The sequence below is a fragment of the Canis lupus genome, chromosome 32 (genome assembly GCF_011100685.1).
Source record: "Canis lupus familiaris isolate Mischka breed German Shepherd chromosome 32, alternate assembly UU_Cfam_GSD_1.0, whole genome shotgun sequence".
NCBI lineage: Eukaryota > Metazoa > Chordata > Mammalia > Carnivora > Canidae > Canis > Canis lupus.
The window spans coordinates 14709538-14717786 of NC_049253.1; the positions used below are offsets into that span (position 1 = coordinate 14709538).

At 34.4% G+C, this 8249-nt stretch overlaps 1 long non-coding RNA gene across 1 annotated transcript; it reads left to right on the forward strand.

Annotated features, from left to right (window-relative positions):
• The first annotated feature begins 461 nt into the window (after positions 1-461).
• On the forward strand, positions 462-5286 carry LOC111093689. The gene is made up of 4 exons (XR_005382521.1): positions 462-600; positions 696-786; positions 1630-1713; positions 5124-5286. It is a non-coding gene; the product is annotated as an uncharacterized LOC111093689 (long non-coding RNA).
• Positions 5287-8249: the final 2963 nt, after the last annotated feature.

Genomic DNA, 8249 nt, shown 5'->3' on the forward strand with positions numbered 1-8249 from the left:
AAAATTTTAGAGAAGAACATAATTTAAATTGAGACTTGAAATTTGGATTTCATGGGTTCATGAAAGTGAGGAGAGGTGAAATAAAGCTTTCTGAGATGGACCTGAAGGCATAGGGACATCTCAATAAATGATACTCTTGGGGGAAAATATAAGTAATATGAGGAATGGAGTTTAAGGATTGTGAACAGATAAGGTAAAAGTTCAAGCTGAAATTTGATGAGAAGTTTTTGCTTTAGATACTCTACTATGAAATTTTGTTAGTCCTGGTTTAAAAAAAAAAAAAGAGTACCAATTGTTTACTAAAGATTTGCATCCCATCCTATATTATAATCCCATTCCCCATTGATTTGGGGTAACTGCTGCCAAGGCAGAGACTCTCTAACTGGCATCTAAGAGAGGCTGAGTGACTTAACAATGGAATTTGAATTGAAGTTATGTGTGTCACTTCCAGTCCAGCATGATTAACAACAGATGAGCTTTCTCCACCATCTCTTCCCAGTTCTTAGCCTGCAAAGGAAAAGAATCCTAGTCTTGGAAGATGAGAGTGCCAAAAGATGAAGACAGGGGTCTGTGTTCCCACTGGCCACTGAGCCTTTGTGGGTGGGTGTTTCATTTTTGTGTGTGTGTGTGTGTGGGTGTTTCATAATAGCTGGTGTTACCTACACTAATAAATGTACTACTGACTTTTCTCTTAGGGTCTACTGGATATTCTAGAAGCTCAAACAGTTTTGTAGAAGAAAGATGGTTGTGACGTTAGGGAAGAACTGTAGCAACAATAAGCTAAAAGTAAGGAAACTCTCAGAAAGCTATTCACTAATTCTGGCAGACTTGGGAAGTGCATAATTAGGGAGGTGGCATAGAACAAAAGGGGGGGGGGAATATTTACAAAGGTAATCAGTAAAGGTATAGGACTGACAGGCCTTGGGGGCTGAATCGAGGAAATGAGCGAATAGAGAAAGAAGAAGAAACACTGGATATTTTTTGTGTCTGTGACCAGTAATGTCACAAGATAGCAAATTTTGGCTTCATTTATGATGTTGGTTAATTGTAACTGCTATTTTAATAAAAGGGGGGGGCAGCTGGCCTCAAGAGGCAGTGGCATTTCCACCACCCAAGTGTGCATGGATAGGGCAAATGAGCATTCATTAAAGGCTGTTACACAGAGGCTCCTTGAGCCTGGATTCTTGTGAAAACATAACTTCTTAAATGTATTATAATTCAAATATCTTATAATTATACAATAATGATGAGTGGTATTCAAAATATTTCAGTGCTTTGTAAGAAAAAAATAAGGAAAATTTCAAAAAACAGAGATTTATAGATTATAAATATATTTCATGTATCATTTTTAAAATAAAAATTTTGTTTTACTTCAAAATTAGTGCAGGAATTACAGATATTTCAAATAGCATTTAGTAACATGAACATTATCTAATTAATAGAACTTTTCCCTCTAATGATGAACAATTCTAAATCTTAGACGTGGTTGTACACATTTTCTGCTATTTTTCTTTTTCTGAAATAATTACCAAAAGTATGTTTTACAATTTCCACCTAGTGCACAGGTATTTTAGCATATAATCTAGCACTTACCATTTCTCTTTACAAGCCCTTCCTCATTCTTCACAGGGTCTTTGATTTATCCACCTGTGATATTTTATCTGAGGCGGAGTTGCATTGTCTTCACATTGCATAGTGTCAGGAACTTCACAGGTCTGTATGTGATTGTTTCTGCTAGTGCATATTCTGTGTCCACTGCTGATTTGCATAGCATCTGCTGTCACTTTGTGCTTTCTCTGTAGTTTTTTTGCATACTTGACAGCTGCTTCAATAGCACTTTGCCATTGGATTGGCTCTGATGAGGAGAAGATGTGACATGTTCAGATTCTGATGACACAGCAAACTGCAAATTACCCATTGGCAAAATGAAGTCTATTGCTGGCAAATAGTCTCTGGAATTCCGTAATAGGCAATCTGGGCATTGCAGTACTCCAGCTCAGCAGATGCTGTTGTGTATAACAGTTCCATTTTCTAGTAGTCAGAGTGGTAATCAGCCATAGCAAGGTATTCATGACTGCCCACTGTAAACAAACACATCCTTCCCTTCCTCCAAGCCACTCTGGTGATTTCATGAGCCTAGCAAGGTAATGGTGGTGATTGGCTTGAGGTATTCTCATTATCTTTATAAATTATGCATTTATAATTCTCTGTTCCTGCACTAATTATTATGGAGTTTCTCTGGCATTGTCTGTACATTCAATGAGACAAATCATTTTTGACTACCAAAAGTATCAATTTTAATGAAATAACCATGTTTTAAATTATATAATTTCACAATTAAGGTATAATATAACTGCATTTTACCTCAAAGACTAGAGACCCATTACAGCAAACAAGATGGGATGAGAGAAATCTGTTCTTCTCTGTCCTTAGTTGGAAAGCTTTAAAGTCTTGATAGAAATAAATTTTAAAATGTTTTAAACCAAAATGGATAAACTTTATTACATCTTTAAATATCTGCTATAAGTTTCTTGAAGACAAGGGAGTTGTCCCACCATGCTATATCAGTATATAATATACAATATAAATAGAATATTGATTTTACATAAAAAATAAATTACACAAAAAATGCTCTCTTCCATACCATGACATATTCTGACCCTAACAGTATTCCATTACTAAGTCACAGAAAAAGCTTTTCAATACATATATTGAACTCCAGTTATAGGTTTCTTCTGTGCTAAAGCCCCCTTTGAAATTAATACAGATAAGAATAACATCAATAAAATCTGAAAGGGTGAGATTCGTAAAATCAACAGAATTTTTATGGTAAGATAACACAACAGAGTTCAGAATTTAAAGCTGATCATAGAGTTAGTTATTCGGTTTAGCTTCTAGGTGCATTATTAATAGGGTAAAAGTTTAATTGTTGAATTGACTTTAGTCAGATATCTATTCTTATTTAGGATATTTACTGTTTTTAGTTTAATTGGATTTGAGAAATCCGATGAGACAAATTCCTGCTTTGATGAAATACTAGAACTTAAATATAAGAATTGAATTAATAAAATGAATCATAACATATAAAAACAATAGAAAATATTTATTCAAATTTTATACAATTGTAGGGATCTTGAAACCAATTAAAGCCATTATTCTTAAAACTGGAATAATTTATTCTTAAAAACATATGTTAAAAGTGTTGTCATATATGAGACTGTGTCTTCTAGGCTCAATGAGGGTGCAGCTGGTTAACTGCTTTAGATAATATAAAAACAAAATGAAAGCTAACAACAACAACAACAAAAGGCAGTGAAATGAGGATCTTTTAGCCTGCTTTAGAAAACAAAAAACAGTCATCACTTGTGGCATTCACAGTTTGGAAGGTCTGTGTGAGCCCCCACTCCTACCTCTGTCTTTCAAAGAAAAAAAAAACATTCTGAAAATGAACACAATATTTGTAAATGAGTTAAAATATTTCAGAAATAAGATGTGAAATGAGGGATGATATAAACATGCTTCTTCAAATTATACCACCCCAAATTCCAGCTGAGAACTGTTAAAGGTGATTATAATAGAAAATTGCCTGGGAAAGAACAGTATGCTAAGCTGTTTAGCTCCATGTTTTAATTGTAATTTAAATTGCATTTAAAATTTTGAAGTTAGGAACCAGGAAGACATAGATTCAAAATTTATTCTACAATACCTGTGTGAGTTTGCAAGAGTAAATGTTACATGAAACCACAGCTTTCTCAATGCTATAGTAGAAATAATTATAGAACATGCATTTTAGGGTTATTGGATAAATTAAATCACACAATGTATATAAAATATCTAGCACAGTACTGATATATAAAGACATTAAAAATCATAAGCTATTGTTATTAATAGTCTCTAAGGTGAATTAATTCTATGTCTAGATTAGGGTAAAATGTGCAGTTGTATTATATTGCTTTCTAATGTTGAGTTTCCAGACAAATAAAAATAGGTGTTTTTCAAATTTTGTTTATATAACTAATGTTTGTACCTGAATACATCCCTTAGCATTTCAATCTTAAAAGTCAACTATATTGGGACACTTGGGTGACTCAGTGGTTGAGTGTCTGCCTTCGGCTGAGGTCATAATCCTGGGGTCCTGGGATTGAGTCCCACATCAGGCTCCCCTTGGGGAGCCTGCTTCTTCCTCTGCCTATCTCTCTGCCTCTCTCTCTGAGTCTCTCATGAATAAATAAATAAAATATTTTTTAAACAGTCAACTATATTTCTCAAACTGTAACAATTTAACAAACTATAGAAATGATCCCTGAAAGTATAGTCTTTCAAACTGTAACAATTTAAATCTCCTAAAATCATTATGAACACTGAACCTATCATCTAATAGATTAGCCATTCCAATCTAATAGCCAATGTTTTAGCTGATAAAAACATTTAACAAGACAGAGCTAATGAAGGAAATTCTGTGACTTGTCACCAAAGAGCTTGCCTTAGTTGGCATGACTCCATGAATCTCTCCTTTTCGCAAAGATTTTTAAAAACATGTATGGATTCAGATAATTGCATTATTATCCGGTATTTCTATACCTTTAACATAAATATAGAAAATTAGATACTTTGCCTTATATATGCTGACATCATTGTTCACATTCTATTCGTCAGGTAACCCTTTGAAACAGGAACGAAGTTACTTCTGCATGGCTTGTTCTCAATGAACCTCGATTATAAGTCATTGTAACTCTTCATTCTATAACTCCTGTAATCAACTTTCCTTGACCCACCTTTGGAGTATAGAACAAGATTTGCACATTTCTATGTCAGGGACATATTTTTAAATTCCCACTGTATTTCAGTTTTTATTAATGATTGGCTCATGGTCACAGTCACGAGTTCAGCACCTTTGCATATAATGACCATACATTCTCTAATTTGTTTGTTCATTTACCATATCTATATATCTCTATGTAGCTGATACATAGATAGATGGATATCCATAGAGAGATATGTAGATATATAGATAGCTGAACCATGTCCCTAAAATGTATATTGTTGAAGTCCTAACAGTCCCAGTTAAAATGAGACCTTTAAGGTAAGAACCTAATTCAATCTGACTGATGTCCTCTTAATAGGAGGTCATTAGGACACACAGAGAGACAACCAAGGATGTGCTCCACAGAGGAAAAACAATGTGAGGACACAGCAAGAAGATGGCCATCTGCAAACCAAGAAGGGAAGCTTCAGGAGAAACCAGTCTAGCCAATACTTTGATCTTGGACTTGTAACCTCCAGAACTGTGAGAAAATAAAATTATGTTGCTTAAGCCACCCAGTCTGAGCTATTTTGTTATGGCTGCCCTAGGAAACTAATATGTGTGTATGTGTGTGTGTGTGTGCACGTGCACACACTTGTGTATTTACATATATTTAACTGCATTCTGTTCCCTATGCTGTTCTACTGGTTAAGGATATAAAGAAAAGAAACATTATTTCTTAAATTCTTGTGTACCTAAAACTAATATAGTGTTATATATCAATTATATCTCAAAAAAAGGATAATACAAAAAAATTGAGGGAGACCCATATTAATAAAATAAAGATTACCAAAAGGGAATGTATAACAATATAGGTCTACACATGCTTTAAGGCAACTGCCTGGGAACTACACCTCTATATGGAGAAGTTTCATGGAGATGGAGATGCACAGGCAAAATTTTGAAAGAAAAACTGGATTTAACAAAATGAAAGGTCTTGTTCTTGGTAAGAAGATGGCCTCAGCTCTCTGGCTTGCCATACAAGTGTGACGGAGTATGGCAGATTTCAAGACTTGCAGTAGCACAGTGCTGCTGGCACAGGTGTGTGTGTAAAGAAGAGGCAGGCAGTCATCCCTTCAGTGATCTTGAAAAGTGAGTTCTAACTACCTTTTCTTTTACCTGGGGCTTCATTTCCTTGATGCCACTTTTTATCATTTTGGTATGTTGATTATTTTCCTTTCTGAAAGAAACAAGTTAGTTTAATTAAGCTTATTCATCTCTGTTGCCAATTAACTTTATAGGACCTTTCCCATACAGTGTGATTCTAACACTTCTTGGTCCATACCTTTCATTTGAAAAGCATATTTAAAAATACGGCAATGCTTTTTTGAGTTTCAGCCTTTTTTCTGACCATCCATTCATGCTGAGGTTCTTCTTTCAGCTTTTAACTTATTTTAATCTGCTTTAAGTTAATGATTAATGCCTACACCAGCTGTTATATTCTATCAGTACACAGAGAAGCATAAAAACACTTGCCAACACTTAGTCGTAACTCTGGGGGTTATTTACTCACCTTTCTTCCCCTCCCCTATATTTGTTTGTTTTTTGGATCAGTTCCTCTTTATTAGGTTTTAGTTTAGTGTTTTTTTTTCTAGCCAGTCAATTGTTCTTAAACTTTGGTGTGTATCAAAATCACCTTGAAGTTATTAAAAATGCACATTCTCTCCAAATGTTTTAATTCAAAATCTTTGGAGGAGTGGTACGTAAAATGAGAAATCTTCCCCTAGTTATTAACTGATATGCAGAGCATTTTTTATAAGTACTTGCCAGTAAGTATACTTGCATCCTTTAATATGAATATTTTTTTTTCTCTGTGTTCGTGAGTCCACCCCTCATGATCACAGAATGACAAAATGTTTTTTCCCTGTGTTCTTTCCTGAGTCTACTTCTCATGATAACAGAATGGCAGGGTTCTATTTGTAGACTGATGCCTGAAGAATATTTACTAGAAAGCTCTTAGATTCTTGCCTTTGTACACCATGTATATACAAACAATAACTTCTTATGTATACACCCCGTGTACTGCAATTTATGCTTTGAAGCCAAGACAAGCCAAGATGGCAAACATTGAAAGAGAAAATTAATTTCCTGTATTAGACTTAGTTTTAAGTCTATTGAGAAAGTTAAAAGTCCTGTATTAGTTAAGGTTTTCCCTAGAAATAAACCAATAGGATATGTAAATAGGAAATGAGACTTTTAATGAGGAATCGGCTCACACGATATGGAGGCCAGCAAGTCCAAATTTGTAGAACCAATATCCCAATCGAGGTCTGAAGATTGGCAGGCTGCTGTAAAGCTAAGAAGAGCTGACGTCCTAGATTCAAGGCTGTCAGAATTCTTACTTATTAGTTGAAGCGTCAGCCTTTTGCTTTATTCAGTCCTCCAACTGAGTCCTCACCCTCTTGAGGAGGGCAATCTTTTTTACTCAGTCAACTGATTTAAATGTTAATCTAATCCAAAAATAGCAGCACAGAAACACCAGAAAAGCATTTGACCAAATATCTGGGCACTCTGTGGGTTAGTCAAGTTGACACATAAAATTACCCATCACAGGTCCCGTGAGTATAATATTAAACTTGATCTGGGATGCATCGCTTTATGAGGTATGAAGTGTGATCTCATTTAACTTTTTTCATATATAGATCCCATCACCTTTTTCTCCATATAGATAACTTATTTTTTCAGCATTATTAATTAAATTCCCCATCCTTTTCCCACTTCATTCCCCTCCCCCATAAAAATACTGTAATATTTTAAATCTCTGTATATGGTGATCTGTTTTGACGTACTCTGTTCTGTTCCATTAATCTCATTTTTCCATTCCTGTATCACTTCTACTTAATAATAATTCTGATATCTAGTATAGGTCTTCTCATACTTTTCCTTTAGGAATTTCTTAGCTAACTGTGGCTTTTTGATGTCTCATATGTTTTAGTATCAGCATGCTAATTTTCATGAACAAAAATCCTATTTGTATTCTGATTAGAATTCATTGAATCCATATATCAATAGAAAATAATTGACTACTTTATGGCATTGAATTTTCCTATCCTTGACCAAAGTCAACTTCTCCACTTATGTAAGTTTTATTTAATTTCTTTCTATACTTTCTTATATTTTCTACATAAAGATATTGCATATCTTTTTTTAAAAGATTTATCTATTGATTTGAAAGAGAACATGAGTTGGGGGTGGAACAAAGGGAGAGAATCTCAAGCAGACTCCCCACTGAGTAGAGTGGGATCCTATGACCCATGAGAGCATGACAGAGCCAAAATCACAAGTAGGATGCTTAACCTACTGAGCCAACCAGGTATCCCAAAATATTGCATATGATTTGTCAGACTTCTAGGCATGTCATCATTTTGTTTTCATTGGAAATATATTCTTAAATTCTAATTATTTTTGCATAATATATGAAGATGCAATTAATGTTTACATATCA